Source organism: Lactuca virosa, chromosome 3, assembly GCF_052849685.1.
Source record: "Lactuca virosa cultivar CGN04683 chromosome 3, Lactuca_virosa_CGN04683_v6, whole genome shotgun sequence".
Lineage (NCBI taxonomy): Eukaryota > Viridiplantae > Streptophyta > Magnoliopsida > Asterales > Asteraceae > Lactuca > Lactuca virosa.
The window spans coordinates 424,604,652-424,622,713 of NC_136428.1; positions in this window are offsets into that span (position 1 = coordinate 424,604,652).

Here is an 18,062-nt window from a genome sequence, read left to right on the forward strand (position 1 = left end):
TTTTGGAAGTCTTATGAGATTCCAAACATTATATTGAAATTTAACGAAAATATAAAATTTGAAATAAGTAAAATTTTATTATTGAAAGTTGTAAAGAATCTCGTTAGAAACATTTAGGCGAAGACCTCATCGAAATTCGAGTTATAACGAAGAAGTTATGACCAATCGAAGATCCGCGACAAACCGGCACGGCGTCGAATGACGTAAAAAGTGAGTTTTTGATAAACTACTTTTTAGCCTTGGTGATCTAAATGAAAGTTGTAGTATTTGTTAAAACCGAGAATTTTGATAAAAAGAACGCCAAAATCTGACTTCGTATGAGGAAGTTATGATTTTTCTAAGTTTCAGCCTAACAGTAGACAACTAAAAACTCGAATTTTAGATCGAGTGATTTTTAGCCGACACAACCTAAACGAGAATTGAAGGTCTCGTCAATAGTAGTACAACGGTAAAAAGACAGACGAAAACGGACGTCGGATGAAGAAGTTATGAATTTTTAACGAATTTTCCTGTCCCGGTCTATTAAAAATAATAATATTAAAAATGAAGTCAAAATTAGCCGACAAAGTCTAAACGAAAGTCATATAGCATAATTTTCCCTACGCGTGCATATAAATAACGTCAAAAACGGAGCTCGTATGCGAAAGTTATGGATTTTAGAAGTTCGGGGCACAAAATTCGAGAAAATCACTAAAACCGAGAAGAATCGCATGGCACAGCTTCGGCCACGTCGCCCTTCTCGCATGCAGACGCGTGTCCGAGCCGGAGAGCCAAGCGATGCGAGGTCCAATAGCCATCCGACGCGTGTGCACCCCCCCCCCCCTGTGTCCGAAGTTGCTGCGTCATCTGAGACGCTGGACCAATCCGAAGCACACCTGTTCTGACCCTCGCATCCGAGCCTCGCAGTTTCACAGCCACCTGCCCTCTCCCTCTTGCTTCGGATCCGAGGCTCGTACCTATATAAGGGGTGCGAGACCTCCCGGATAAATGTTAGAAAATGTCTCTTTTTCACCCCTAAACTTATATTTCTACTATTTCAACTTCCCCCGAAGCCCCGAGATTATTTCCAACGCCCGAAACACGCCCCGAAGTTCCCGAGAAGCCCGAAAAATTTATCTTTTTGATTTTGAAGCCCAACCCTCGCAAGGCCCGGTTATCAAGAAAACTCCCGGTTTTCAACGATGAAAGCTAATTATAGTAACGAAGTGTTGCCCAAATTACTATTTTAACCCCCGGTTATTTCACGGTGAGTTCAATATATAGGAGCAATTGTATGTTATGTTTTATATGTGCTATGTGCTTTTCAGTGTTATTATTCCGGGTTATTTTCCCGTGTTATTTTTATTTCTGCTATTTATGATAGCAAAGCTTTATCTTTGACCATGTGATCAGTGAAAGGACTTAGGTTCACGGTGGTACTGGTTTGTAGCCTCTGGCCATGTAGAGCATGTCTCCGTAAGAGAATGACTTCTATTCTATGACATTGGCAGATGGTTAGACAGGGCTATAAGCCTGAAATCTACCGAAATGTTTAAATCAAAGGCGTATGTCTTCTGTGCCATTTGGGCCGAAGCTTTATTGGTGTATATCAAGTATAGAAATTGTCATGTCTCATTGATCGTATATCTTTGAATCAAATCATTGATTGATATGGAAAGTTTGTCACATGATTCACATATGCCTTTGTTGTTCTTTGTTCCTCTTTGCTTCTGCCATATTAAAGTATATATATGGCATAACGTTATATTGTATCTATTGTTGAACTCACTAAGCGTCACCGCTTACCCCTCTCAGTGTTTAACAATTGTAGGAGATAAGTAACCAATATGGTTATATACTGTCGGAAGATGTAGAATAGTTTTTACAATTACTTCTGTATTTCGGTTTAGGTTTGTATAAAATTACAATATCCTGGGTAGTTATGTAAAATATTAAAATATAGTCGGTTTGTATCCAATCTTTTGTAATCACTTTATCAATGTAAGATATTGTTTTATAAATATGCATGTAGCATGTTTTGGAGTGACAATGTCTTTAGTACGAACGTTTAGAAAGGGGTTCTTTCAATCATGGTATCAGAGCACTAGTTTAAGCGAACTAAATATCATGGATTAGTATTTAGACTTAAACTGTCTAACGTTCAATATATGAACGGAGTCATTTGTAAGTATATGGATACAAACCATAGGAAAGACTTAAGTGGGGTATTGGGTAGTGATAAACCCTAGTATTTTAAAATATTAAGTTACTTCAAAATTCTTAGAGAATTAGTTCAAGTGAACTAGGAATTTTGAGAATTTCTAGACTTAAACATGGTTTGTTAAGTGATGATGATATGATGTGTGTCAAGTATACTTTAGGTTGAATACCTAAATGGATAAGCACTAGAATATTAGAGGAGATATGCCTTATATTCTAATATGTGCTAAATGATAAATGAATATAGCATGCCTTAGGTTGCTTACTTATATTGCTATTACTTGAGAAAGTTTAAGGTCTGTTGCCGACCTTGGTCTGGAAGTGAAATTCCTTTCGACTTAGGAAAAATATTAGGATATGCTAGATCGAGCTTATGCATAAAATAATTCTAGAAAATGAATTTAAGAAATCCAAGATATGTTTGATAGAAACGTGAAATCCCTAGTTGAGTCTAGGAGAAATTGTTCTATGTACTTGTTTGAAAACATTCATGTGTGATAAGTTGCTTTGTGATTTTGAATGATGACTTGGGAACTACGAGACAATACTTGGGACGAGTATGAGTAGGTGTGAATAGTAGTAGAGGCCTATAAAACTGGAAGCACATGACTCACACTTAGATCAGGGAAAGTCACAAGGTTACCAAGAAACTAGTAATCAATTCCGTTTTTGTTCAAGTACGTCATTACCTTCGTTTCGGTGATGACTAAGAAGATGATTTTCATTCAGACCTAAATGGTCGTAAAGAATCGAGTCTGACTAAAATAGATCTGCGAAGTGAGGTGATTGGTTCAGAGAACCATGTCTTGTGTAGTGACGAAATTTTAGTCAGAGAATTGAAGAAGGAGATGGTCAGACGGAGAGAAAAATCCAAACAGTAGAAGATATGCTTTGTGCATATGTTTTGGAGTTGGTGCACGTCAAGTGGAAACACCATCGAGGCCCAAATTATAATTAGGAAAATAAGAATGAGATAAAAGCGAAATATTCCCAGTCATTTATATCGTTATGATTTCCGGGACGAAATCCTCAAAAGGAGGAGGTATTTGTAACATACACGTTCAGTTATCGTGTTATGTAATTTTAAAAGTGAATAATATTATGAAATATTATATAATTATGAGTATTGAGTTCTAACGGATAGTTTTTACTAGAAATGAAGTAAAACTATGTTTAGAATCATCAAGAATGTTTTGGAAGTCTTATGAGATTCCGAACATTAGGCAAATATTGAAATTTAACGAAAATATAAAATTTGTAATAAGTAAAATTTTATTATTGAAAGTTGTAAAGAATCTCGTTAGAAACATTTAGGCGAAAACCTCATCGAAATCCGAGTTATAACGAAGAAGTTATGACCAATCGAAGATCCGCGACAAACCGGCACGGCGTGTAACATCCCAAAAATTCAAGCCAATTTAAAACTTTTTAATGCATTTAAAAACCATTGAGTGATTACAGTTTGTTTTCAAAATAGTTTAAACATCAGAGTATTCCCAGAACCAATTCATAAAACCATGAAATAGGAGGAGCTGTACGATCACGCCTTTGCCTTCCTACGATCATCTGATGTACCTGAAACATAATCAACAACTGTAAGCCCGAAGCTTAGTGAGTTACCCCCAAAATACCAACGCCATACACATATAACCATATCATATAACAAATACAGAACAACATGCATAATGAGTCATCAGCCTGACTGGACCGCCTCACGGGCCTTCAGTCTATCTGGACTGCTCTTCGAGCCTTCGGCACGTCTAGACCGCCACGCAGGGCCTACAGCCTATCCGGACCGCTAGCCGGATATGTTGGCCTACAGCACAAAGCAGGACCGCCTCAACCCAACCCCCAATCAAACAAACATGTGCACATAAATATCATACGCTAGCTCATTTCATATAACAGTCAAACCGATCTAACATATCACCAATCATAGCAACATCCCAATAACCGGGATACAGACCTAACCGGTCACTAACATAGCATCATCCTATAACCAGGACAATCATGTGCACATAGACATCATATAACACTAGCATGTATATATATAACAGTCAAACCGATCTAACAGATCACAAAGCATAGCAACAATCCTATAACCAGGATATCGACCTAACAGGTCACTAAAGCATAACATATCACCATCCTAACTACCAGGATATAAATCAGTATGCATAACATGCAATAATCCGAATACAATCCATAAAGGGCCGGCCTTGGTGCCTTAGACCCTGTTGATATAGTGAGGAGAACTCACCTGGCATTGCTGAAGTCCCGCAAATAAAACTCCAGCTGCTGGTTGACAGGTTCCTGAACTGTCAACATCAAACAACACCCAATTAATAATTGGGTTCCAAGCCCAAGGTCCAACTCACACTACAAAGGCCCAAAAGTCCAATAATGGGTCAAGGCCCAACATATGGCCCAATCTTCCAAATTGGGCCCAGACCTCTTCATGGTCTTTCCTTAAGGCCCATCCAGTTATTCCAATCTAATTCCCATGGCCCAATATCACATAACCATAAAGGCCCAAACTATGGCCCAATTTTCCAAATTGGGCCTAACCCCTCATATGGGCCTTACCCTAAAGCCCATCAACATATTCTAGTCTATATGATCATTCTTGGATGGTCCATTAATAATCCAATTACCAAAGCCCAATAAAAGGCCCCACACAAAGCCCAAGTCAAATTAGGGTTTCACATAAAATGACAAGTAGGGTTAAGTGTTTCTCACTTAACCCATTAAGGACTTAATCCATTAAGTCTAATATTGACTTAGGCTAATTTGCCAATGATTATTATTTAATATTTCAAGTTATTAAATAATCTCGTGTGTGTGTCCCGATTAATTCTCAAAATTAGGGTTTTATGCCATTAGGGTTTTCCAAACCCTAATTAAGGTTTTCCAACCCAATACTAGCCCATTAGTCCATTGGTTGGGCTTTTAGGTCACATTGGGCCTTATTGGCCCATTAGGGTTCCATTGGCCCACTAGGGTTTCATTGGTCCCACATTGTCCAAACATCCCCCAAACGAGGTCCAAACGCAATCAAAGCACACCGCCACCCGACACGGCGGTCGGTGGCGGCAACCACCACCTAACGGTGGTGGTAACGGATTTTCTTTACTATTCCAATGGATTACAAAATTACAACATGATATTCAAATACACACACACTCACGAGAACACACTACAACAGAAACAAACACCCACATGCCTTCTCACTTGCAAACGGACCCAACCACCCTCCTAGTGGCGGTTGGCAACGACAACAGCCACCATGGCCGGCTGCCATGGTGGTTCTTCACAACGTTACTCGACAGAAACCCACACACACAACACAAGATCGCCACCATACGGAAGCAGATAACAAACATACTTGCCCGAAACAATAAACCCAACACCCACTGAAGTGGGTGGCGACAACATTAGCACAAGAAAACGGCAGCCGCGGCGGCCCTTGGCGGCAGAGTTCCCCCACGTCGATGGGTGCTTCGAATCGACAGCAACAACGGAAAGGAACGAAGAATATAGAGAGGGGAAGAAGAAAACACGGAGGAAGGATAACACAACAACAGTAGTGGTACCGGCTCCGTCTCACGGATTCCGACGACCCAGGCGAAAATCCTTGCTGTTCACGACATCACTGGCGCCCGAAGGATGGTGGCGTTCTGACATCGGCGTTCACAGCTCCAAACGAACTTCGGCGATTCACAGCAGCGACAGAACATGGCGCGGTTTGTGGTCCTTGTCGGCGGCGGAAACAGCTATGGGTTGGATGGTCGATGACTCACATCGGCGGTTATGGAGGGGTGACGGCTGGAGAGACAAGGTGGTGAAGGTGGCGGCTGGAGATGGTGTTGTTAGGGTTAGGGTATGAGCAATGGAACAGTTATACCCGTCCCATACATACTATGAGCTATATTGATGGAAATAGTCCCTTTCCTCCCTTTTCTTTCAAAACAAATCCTTAATTTACCCTTTAAACCCTTGCTCTCATAATTCTTTTCAATACAAGTCCAACAATTACAAAACAACCCCTCCTCTACAAATTATTCTCAATTAAGATCCATAAATTACCATTTAACCCCTCCTTCTGGAAATCCTTACAATTCAAGTCCAAATTGTTACCAATCAACCCTTGACTTATGAAAATATTTACAAATTAAGTCCTACAATCACATTTTAACCCCTAGAGATTCAGATCTTGTCATGTGGCTTCCCGAAACCAACACCCCACCAATTATTATTTGATTTTGGACGATAATAATAATAATAAATAATAATAAAAGTCACTTCTCGGGGTTCCGGGTTTAATATTAATTATTCTATTTTAAACGGGATGTTACAATTCTCCCCCACTTAAATTTGATTTCGTCCTCGAAATCGTTTCTCCTCATTTCTTACATGTCAAACAACCACGAACTACGATCCCGAGCATAACCCTAGCCCTTCCAAGGCAATCGTAACCAACCCTCGTAGGGTTCTAAAACCAGGAAAATAAACGAATCCCTTAACACATGATCATATTTACTCAATCCAAAATCTGGAGTCTCTGGCTTCCTGACAGACTGCTGATACTGAATCATCTGTAACATCCCCCACTGGCACGTATCACAATATTGTCTGCTTTGGGCTCCCGGCATGAAAATTGAAGTCACAGACCCAATTATCCCTGCAAGTCACTTAGCCCAACCCAAGCAGTCTATTATTCCGTCCGTATTTGCAACCCAACACAAATACCAATACTGCCCAAAAGCGGAAATTACCCGCATACCGGTCTGCCTGAAGCAGTATGTTGCCACATGACTGCTTTCTAAAATCTACTGAGGCCTGCCTGGCCTCATCTCGTTCGCCAATCATCTGAAATACCATATTCCGGCCCGGTCACTGAGCTAAAGGCTCCCACCTAGTCGTCTCACACGACTTCTGAATGAAGTCCTTCTCTGGAACTAGTTGCCACTAGTTATCATGTCACTGAGGCTCTAATAACCTCCTGATCCAACCGATCGGATCCATGCGTCGAATCCTGTCGCTACCAACCCATGGCTAAAAGCGATTGCTACATGACCAGTGGTAGCCTTATATCACACACAACCTTAAGCAATGCATTGCTTCCTTAGTCTCATAATTGTTGTGGCGTTCCTACAGTCTTATTATTAGCTTAACCAGGTCTAATCCGGTTCCCAGAACCTGAACGACAGAACATTCTAATCCCAAGCCTTCCCAAAACTGACGGATATCCATTCAGATCTACTCCCGGTCCCCAACTGGAGTATTACCCGATCCAAGCAGATTAATCCTATGAGACACTCCGAACTGATGAGATCACCAGGATCCTCTGTACTTTATCCGATTTCTAATAACAACTTCCGATCAAACCAAAATACACCGGAGTCTTTAGCCTACTCCAGCAACATGTTAAATACTTGGGAACAGACCTACTGATTGATATAGCATAACAGCATACTCAATACCCGCACATAAATCTACAAACACATACAAAGTCTTCAGCATGACTGGACCGCCTCACTAGGCCTTCAGTCATCTGGACCACTCTAAACTGTTGAGCATCTCCTTGGACCACCCCCTGGTGATCTTTCCAATACAGATTGTTCTCACCCACTTGGGGTTCCGAACTCCTGATCCATTTCGTGGATTCTAACCCCGACCTAGCCTTAGGCCTCATGTCGATCGTCCATCCTCTCGGAAATCCTTGGTCTGTTCCCTGACCCGCATGTCTACCACATATGCTAATAACCCGCACACCCGTGCTGAAAGTATTGCCAAGCCCTGGCAGCTTACAAAACCCTCAATCTATCAATCCAAAAACCTTCAGAGTCAAGTACACCCTCGACCGACTACTCGAATTGAACTCAATTCATGAATAGAACTCCAACCTGATTCCCCAATTCCTGTTATCATCAACCGAGAAGACGTGATAGCCATGCTGGGGAGTTTTTACCGAACTCCCAACTCACACAACCCTCAAACCAAACAGCCACTTGGGTTGTCTTCCTTCCTGACAACGATGCGAAACTTATCCCATTTCAAAACCGATCCTGCTTCTGCATTCCGGAATGATTCTCCCCCACTTAGATTCAACTAAGTCTTCATCGTACATGAAAATTTGAGAAATTTCCAATCCTTCTCACTTTCCAACGATCGATCTGATGACAACCAGACCTTTCCAACTAGTACTCCTTTACTAGCCAATCGCATATGATTGCACGCTTCTAATAACTAGATGAACACTTTTTGAATCCCAGGGACACCAACAGTCCCCAATGCTCGAATGATCCCACTCCCAAATCTTGAAGTCCAAAGATAGGTACTCCAACTAATGTCTCAACAACGAGCTACTTCCCTTGGCGCTTTCCTCCGCTAATCAATAACGCTTACTAAAACCACTGAATCCTAACAATGCTGAATAACCATCATGTGAGACCCTGTCTGCAGACCTCCCATATAATACCCTTCTTCCCAAGGTGCTCCAACAAATCTCCCGCTCTCGGCTCTATAAATCATATCATTCATGGTCTCGCACTCTAACTCACTCACCAGCTTGATCATGCACAACTGAACTGCAATAACTGAAACAACCTCTGCCCTAAACCGGGCTATAACAACTCCCAGACATAGTCTCTAATCCCCAGAAGTGCAATAGATCGCACAATCAATCCTTACCGTCAGATACAAGAGATCCAAGATGAATCGGATCTTAGATCCTATGGTTCGGAACGATAATCGCGTACGCCTCACAAGATACTCATGCCACATCGACCCACCCGCGCTGAAATACTATCGTCAACCCCTGCGACTAACTGACCCGAGCTGGAACACAACCTGATCCTGGGGTCCCAAGTCTGCTCACTCCTTCGAGCTCGAAAACAGAAAGGGCACAATCCTTGCCTTATAAAACGACCTTCCAAACCACCAATTAATCATTCTACTTCCAGCTGCGAAACCCCAGCTGGACATAAACATCACTCCTTTCCGGAGTCCTTGCGACTCACATTTCGGCCTCAAGCAAAACCCCCGAGGCCTCGAATCTAGAAACTTATGTGCTAGACTCTCCCACTCAACCCGTGGAAATATAACGAGTACAGATCATCTTTCTGATCCCAGGTAGCTGCATCCCTCTGCTTATCAGATCACGTCCCAGTAACAAGTTCCCACCAGTCCTTCGCCCCGAACCTTAGCAGGTTCAGAGCGTGCCTGACCTTCTGGTCAGTAGGACACGAACATGTGAAGCAACATCCCTCCATATCATATGGCCACCTCATGGCTATAACCGGGTCCTAAACCCTACCGAAGGTCGGGGCTTCGCGCTATCGAAGTCCCGATACTGGAAAGCCCAACTGGCTCTTCCCCCTGCCGACGTTACAGCTGTTGAAGCTGCTGCGGCAGCCGTCTCAACAATGGCTGCATAGCGCTCGTCGAAATACTCTACCATGGCGGTCTTAATAGACCCACACATCTCCGGTAACTATCCCCAGACAAACTCGATCACCTCCTCCCGGATGATCTCACTAACATGGTCCTCTGACAATACGGGATCCTAACCTGGATCCGGTCTCAAGACGTCTTGTAACCACCATTCTGGTAAGAGACCAGAAAGGTCTCTGATAACCCATATAATGATAGGGGACCTACTCCCAACAAAACCCTAGGGGTTGTGGCTTCCTTGCTATGCGTATGGGTCATGGGCTTTCAGTAGTACGGGCCCATACTACCTTCCACACCTACCCATATTTGTCTCAAGTATCACCACAACACCCTAACAATAAACATAAACATAGTGAGCGCTCGACCCTCACCCTTAGAGGAATGCCAAATATCTCATAACTGGTCTACTGGTCCCACACAACCCACCCATACATGAAACTTCCACCAACCCTGTAGCACTAGTGTATGCTAGATATACATAACGCTGGACCCTATAGACTTTCGAATATCCAATCTTACCCTAAGCCCCAATCAATAAGAACAGAACATAAGGCCAAATCAAACATTCTTGGGCTATAAGATCTTAGTTATGTACAGCTGTGATGCATACATTAAACAACTACAGTAATGATGTCAATCTCATATAAGGAAACCCTAGGCTAGCAGGCATCATGTAATCAGGCAATTCGATCATGCAATTCCTGAAGATCCCTAGCCTAGTACTAGCATGCTGTTCTAACATATCACATAATAAAATAATTGTATGGTATTTTGGGGTCTACTTACTGGCTCTGGCTGATCGTACACCCTGTATCCTCCTTTACTTATTTTGAAAACCATTTAAAAATCCATTTTAAAATCCTTTCCTTTATTTGAGACTGGATTCACACAAGTGTTCCTCCAATTCACTCAAACCAAGGCTCTGATACCAACTTGTAACATCCCAAAAATTCAAGCCAATTTAAAACTTTCTAATGCATTTAAAAACCATTGAGTGATTACAGTTTGTTTTCAAAATAGTTTAAACATCAGAGTATTCCCAGAACCAATTCATAAAACCATGAAATAGGAGGAGCTGTACGATCACGCCTTTGCCTTCCTACGATCATCTGATGTACCTGAAACATAATCAACAACTGTAAGCCCGAAGCTTAGTGAGTTACCCCTAAAATACCAACGCCATACGCATATAACCATATCATATAACAAATACAGAACAACATGCATAATGAGTCATCAGCCTGACTGGACCGCCTCACAGGCCTTCAGTCTATCTGGACTGCTCTTCGAGCCTTCGGCACGTCTAGACCGCCACGCAGGGCCTACAGCCTATCCGGACCGCTAGCCGGGTATATTGGCCTACAACACAAAGCAGGACCGCCTCAACCCAACCCCCAATCAAACAAACAACCCCTCCTCTACAAATTATTCTCAATTAAGATCCATAAATTACCATTTAACCCCTCCTTCCGAAAATCCTTACAATTCAAGTCCAAAATGTTACCAATCAGCCCTTGACTTATGAAAATCTTTACAAATTAAGTCCCACAATCACACTTTAACCCCTAGAGATTCAGATCTTGTCATGTGGCTTCCCGAAACCAACACCCCACCAATTATTACTTGATTTTGGACGATAATAATAATAATAAATAATAATAAAAGTCACTTCTCGGGGTTCCGGGTTTAATATTAATTATTCTATTTTAAACGGGATGTTACACGACATCGAATGACGTAAAAAGTGAGTTTTTGATAAACTATTTTTTAGTGTTGGTGATCTAAATGAAAGTCGTAGTATTTGTTAAACCGAGAATTTTGATAAAAAGAACGCCAAAATCTGACTTCGTATGAGGAAGTTATGATTTTTCTAAGTTTCAGCCTAACAGTAGACAACTAAAAACTCGAATTTTAGATCGAGTGATTTTTAGCCGACACAACATAAACGAGAATTGAAGGTCTCATCAATAGTAGTACAACGGTAAAAAGACAGACGAAAACGGACGTCGGATGAAGAAGTTATGAATTTTTAACGGATTTTTCTGTCCCAGTCTGTTAAAAATAATAATATTAAAAATAAAATCAAAATTAGCCAACAAATTCTAAACGAAAGTCGTAGAGCATAATTTTCCCTACGCGTGCATATAAAGAACGTCAAAAACGGAGCTCGTATGCGAAAGTTATGGATTTTAGAAGTTCGGGGCACAAAACTCGAGAAAATCACTAAAACCGAGAAGAATCGCATGGCACAGCTTCGGCCACGTCGCCCTTCTCGCATGCAGACGCGTGTCCGAGCCGGAGAGCCAAGCGATGCGAGGTCCAATAGCCATCCGACGCGTGTGCACCCCCCCGTGTCCAAAGTAGCCGCGTCATCCGAGACGCTGGACCAATCCGAAGAGCACACCTGTTCCGACCCTCGCATCCGAGCCTCGCCCTTCTGCCGCGTGTACCGAGCCTCGCAGCTTCGCCGCCACCTGCCCTCTCCCTCTTGCTTCCGATCCGAGGCTTGCACCTATATAAGGGGTGCGAGACCTCCCGGGTAAATGTTAGAAAATATCTCTTTTTCACCCCTAAACTTATATTTCTACTATTTCAACTTCCCCCGAAGCCCCGAGATTATTTCCAACGCCCGAAACACGCCCCGAAGTTCCCGAGAAGCCTGAAAAATTTATCTTTTCGGTTTTGAAGCCCAACCCTCGCAAGGCCCGGTTACCAAGAAAACTCCCGGTTTTCAACGAAGAAAGCTAATTATAGTAACGAAGTGCTGCCCAAATTACTATTTTAACCCCCGATTATTTCACGGTGAGTTCAATATATAGGAACAATTGTATGTTATGTGTTATATGTGCTATGTGCTTTTCAGTGTTATTATTCCGGGTTATTTTCCCGTGTTATTTTTATTTCTGCTATTTATGATAACAAAGTTATACCTTTGACCATGTGATCAGTGAAAGGACTTAGATTCACGGTGGTACTGGTACGTAACCTCTGGCCATGTAGAGCATGTCTCCGTAAGAGAATCACTTCTATTCTATGACATTGGCAGATGGTTAGACAGGCTATAATCCTGAAATCTACCGAAATGTTTAAATCAGAAAGCGTATGTCTTCTGTGCCATTTGGGCCGAAGCTTTATTGGTGTATATCAAGTATAGAAATTGTCATGTCTCATTGATCGTATATCTTTGAATCAAATCATTGATTGATATGGAAAGTTTGTCACATGATTCACATATGCCTTTGTTGTTCCTTGTTCCTCTTTGCTTCTGCCATATTAAAGTATATATATGTCATAACGTTATATTGTATCTATTGTTGAACTCACTAAGCGTCACCGCTTACCCATCTCAGTGTTTAACAATTGCAGGAGATAAGTAACCAGTATGGTTATATACTGTCGGAAGATGTAGAATGGTTTTGTAACACCCGAAAAATTCAAGCCAATTTAAACTTTTTAATAAACATTTCAAAATCATCAAAACATTACAATCTGGTTTCCAAAATGTATAACATCAGAGTTTTCCCAGAAACATAAACAAAACATGAGGAGTTGTACGATCACGCATTTGCCTTGCCACGATCCGCTGATGTACCTGGAACAATAAACTGAAACTGTAAGCCGAAAGCTTAGTAAGTTACCCCCAAAATACCGATACACATACAGTCCACATAACCATGTCAGCAACATCATAACATAACAAACCGAACAACATATAATGGGTCCACAGCTTTACAGACTGGATTACCCCTGGTCCCACAGTGTGAGTCTGGATTGCCTTCCGGGCCCACAACTCACATCTGCATTGCCATCGAGCCCACAGTACGAGTCTCCCTTAGCCCGTATATGGAATGCTTCTAGGGTTTGTTGGTTACCGCATGGATTAGTACAACCTAAACCCATCCCACATAGCATATAAATCATGTAACATACCTACTAAGCATGCAATAACCATATGACATCACCGGTAGTCCTACAGATCTACCTAACTGGCATAACCACTAGCATGCAACACTAACTCATAATCAACATAACCACTGCTAGGATAACATATCCAACAGGCCGGGCTTGGTACCTTAGACCCCTTAGTATAGTGAGGATAACTCACCTCACAATGTCGTACTGAAAATGATAGGCTCAAACTCTCGAATCACCAACACGAACTCCACCACCTATAGTTACCACAAAACCCTTTTTCCATAAATTTCCAAATTACCAAAATGCCCCCAAAGGTCAACTGGTCAACCCTTGGTCAAAGTCAAAGTCCACAGTCAAGGTCAACAGTCCATGTTGACTCGACTCGTCGAGTGTAGTTCACCGACTCGTCGAGTCCTTCCTGGAATCAAGAAGTCGTGAAATCCTTGGTTGACTCGTCGAGTTTTCCTATATATCGTCGAGTTCATGCATGTCCAAAGGTTGGGAAAACCCTAGCCGACTCGCCAAGTCACTCGACTGACTCGCCGAGCCCACAACAACCTTCATCGGACTCGCCGAGTCGTACATACAACTCGTCGAGTCTACGACAATCTTCATTGGACTCGCCGAGTCGTTCATACAACTCGCCGAGTCTCTTCAGTCCTTTATTCAAAGAGACGATCTCAAGCCATGCTAAGGCTCCAAACTGTAGATCCAGCTTCCCAAGGCATGTTTATCACATAAAGTTGCAAACTTTATGTGCATGCATGGATCCAAAGGATCTTAATGACAAATCCAAGCTTACAATGGAGTTTTTACACTCAAGGAAGGCTTCAAACATGACCAAGCTCGAAACTTTATGAACCTAGAACCCAAGAAGAGTCCAGATCTGAAGTTGCAACTTCAGATCTAGCTCATACACCACAATATCATCATAACCAAGCCAAAACAACCCTAAACCTCACCCAAATGAGATCTAGAAAGAAATGAGGTAAAGGTGACGAATTGATACCTTCAAATGATGCTAACTGAGGTAGATTTCTGATCCCCCACACTTTCCTTGCTTCTAGCCTCTTGTCCTCCAAGTTCTTCTTTCAAAGATCCACTTTCCAAAGCTTAAAACACACAAGAATGAAGCACCACACAGATTAGGGTTTTCTGGACTCTCAAGGGACTGTAAAGAGGCTGAAGGAAGCTTATGATTCCTTAAATAGGATGCAAAACCCCGGGATTTAGGGTTTCATCTGCCAGCTCCTACTCGTTGAGTCCCTTCTTGGACTCGGCGAGTAGGTCACTAAACTACGTGGACCAACCCGCTTCTACTCGACGAGTAGGGTGACCAACTCGTCGAGTAGATCTTGGAATCACCGAAATTCTTATTTAAATCAATACCTGATAATCGGGGGTTTACAATTCTCCCCCACTTGAACTAGACTTCGTCCTCGAAGTCTGCCACTGCGAACAGTTCCGGATAGTGCTCCCACGTTTCTGCCTCTGGCTCCCACGTCCACTCGGACCCCCTACGATGCCCCCACTGTACCTTCACCAAGGGTATCTCCTTGTTCCTTAGAACTTTCGTCTTCCTTTCCAGTATGGCCACAGGCCTCTCCACATAATTCAGGCATTCATCAACCTGAATATCATCCAGTGATACCACTGCCTCCTGATCCATAATGCACTTTCGCAACTGCGAAACGTGGAAAGTGTTGTGGATCCGACTAAGCTCCTCCGGTAGCTCTAGCCTGTAAGCCACCTTGCCAACCCTGGCAATGATCATGAACGGTCCAATGTAACGGGGACCCAATTTCCCCCTCTTCCTAAAGCGGATCACACCCTTCCAGGGTGAGACCTTCAGGAGAACCATATCACCCACCTGAAATTCTAACTCAGATCGACGCCTGTCGGCGTAACTCTTCTGCCGACTCTGAGCGGTCTGCAATCGCTGCCTAATCTGCTGAATCTTCTCGGTAGTCTGCAACACTACCTCCATCCGTCCCATCACCCTGTGTCCGACTTCACCCCAACAAACTGGGGTGCGACATCTCCGTCAGTCTGCAAGCGGTAGGTGGGAATCCCAGCTCCCACCGAAATCAATGACACACGCCCTCAACATATCCTCGAGGGTCTGAATGGTCCGCTCGCTCTGACTGTCAGTCTGCGGATGGAATGCTGTGCTGAAGTGCAACCGCGTGCCCAACTCCTCGTGGAACTTTTGCCAGAAACGGGAGGTAAACCTGACATCCTGATCGGAGACAATGGAAACGGGAACCCCATGGCGAGACACGATCTCGCGAACGTATGTGTCGGCCAACTTCTCGGCCGACACAACTCTCCCGAATTGCCAAGAAATGGGCACTCTTGGTCAATCGATCCACGATGACCCATATAGCATCAAATCCCTTTGTCGTCCTCGACAACTTGGTAATGAAATCCGTCGTGATTTGTTCCCATTTTCACATGGGAATCTCTAGAGGCTGCAGCTTACCATGCGGCCTCTGATGTTCGGCCTTGACCATCCTGCAGGTCAAGCACCTCTCAACATACCAAGAGATTTCTTGCTTCATACATGGCCACCAGTAGCTTAAACTCGGGTTTCTATACATCTTGGTGGCCCCCGGGTGAATAGAAAAATGAGACTTATGAGCCTCCTCCATGACCGTCTGCCTGACCCCACCAGACATCGGAACCCAGACCAGACCGCATCGGGTCAATAATCTCCGACTATCCTGCATGAACCGGGTATTCTCACCCTTGATCCTCTCCAGCTTCCAATTCTCCGGTCGCATGCCCTCAACCTAGGTATCTCTGATCAAACTCACAAGCAGAGAATCCAATGCTATCCTCATACATACCGCTGGGGTGGAAGACCTAGCTGACTTGCGGCTCAAAGCATCCGCAACCACATTCGATTTACCAGGGTGGTAAAGGATCTCGCAGTCGTAGTCCTTGACTACATCCAGCCACCTGCGCTGTCTCATGTTCAGGTTCGGCTGATCCATGATATGCCTCAAGCTCTTGTGATCCGTATATATGGTACAACGGACCCCATAAAGGTAATGCCTCCATATCTTGAAAGCGAACACCACCGCCCCCAGTTCCAAATCATGCGTAGGGTATCGCGTCTCGTGCGGCTACAACTGCCGAGACGCATAAGCTATCACTCGTCCCATCTGCATGAGGACTGCCCCTAGACCTGTGATGGATGCATCACAGAACACCACGAAGTCCTCAACTCCTTCCGGGAGTGTCAAAACTCGAGCCTCACACAACCGCTGTCGGAGGGTCTCAAACGCCCTCTGCTGCTCAGGGCCCCACCGGAAATCCACCCCCTTCCTTGTCAGACGAGTGAGGGGTACTGTAATCTTGGAGAAATCCTGAATGAATCTCCGGTAGTATCCCGCTAATCCCAAAAAGCTCCTGATGTCCGAGGGAGATTTCGAAACCTCCCACTGCATGACCGCCTCGATTTTGGCCGGATCGACCAAAATCCCCTCTTGGTTAACGAGGTGTCCAAGGAATTGGACCTCCCGTAACCAAAAGTCACACTTCGAGAACTTGGCATATAGCCGCTCTCGTCTCAGAACTCCCAATAGCTCCCTGAGATGCTCCTCGTGCTTCTCTCGGGTCTTGGAATACACCAAGATATCATCTATGAACACGATGACCGAGCGATCAAGCATCGGTCTGCAGACCCGATTCATCAGGTCCATGAATACTGCTGGCGTGTTGGTGATCCCAAACGGCATCACCACGAACTCGTAGTGACCATAATGAGTCCGAAACGCGGTCTTCTCTACGTCCTCCTCTCTAACCCGGACCTGGTGATATCCCGATCTCAAGTCAATCTTGGAGAACCAAGATGCACCCTGTAACTAATCAAAGAGATCGTCTATCCTCGGGAGTGGATAATGGTTCTTCACCGTCAACTTGTTCAACTCCCTATAGTCAATGCACATCCGGTGCGACCCATCCTTCTTCCTCACGAAGAGGATCGGTGTTCCCCATGGAGAACTGCTAGGTCGAATGAACTGTTTGCCCAACAGTTTCTACAACTATGAAGACAGCTCCTGCATCTCGGGTGGTGCCAAACGGTATGGCGCCTTAGCAATAGGAGCCGCACCTGGCACCAGGTCGATCCGAAACTCGACCTGCCTCTCTGGAGGTATCCCTGACAACTCTTCCGGAAACACGTCGGCACACTCCCTAACCACTGGAACCTCTGAAACCGAAATCTGATCTCTAACCCGCGTATCCACTACATACGCTAGGTAACCCGCACAACTGTGCTGAATGTACTGTCGAGCTCTGGCGGCTGAACAGAACCCTGATCCCACTCTGGTGCCCTCCCCATATACGATCAGTTCTCCCCCACTTGGGGTTCGAACCACTACCCGCTGACCCTCACAATCAATCATGGCATCGAATCGACTGAGCCAGTCCATCCCCACAATCAAACATACATCCCTCTTGGGAATCGGAATCAAGTATATCGGAAA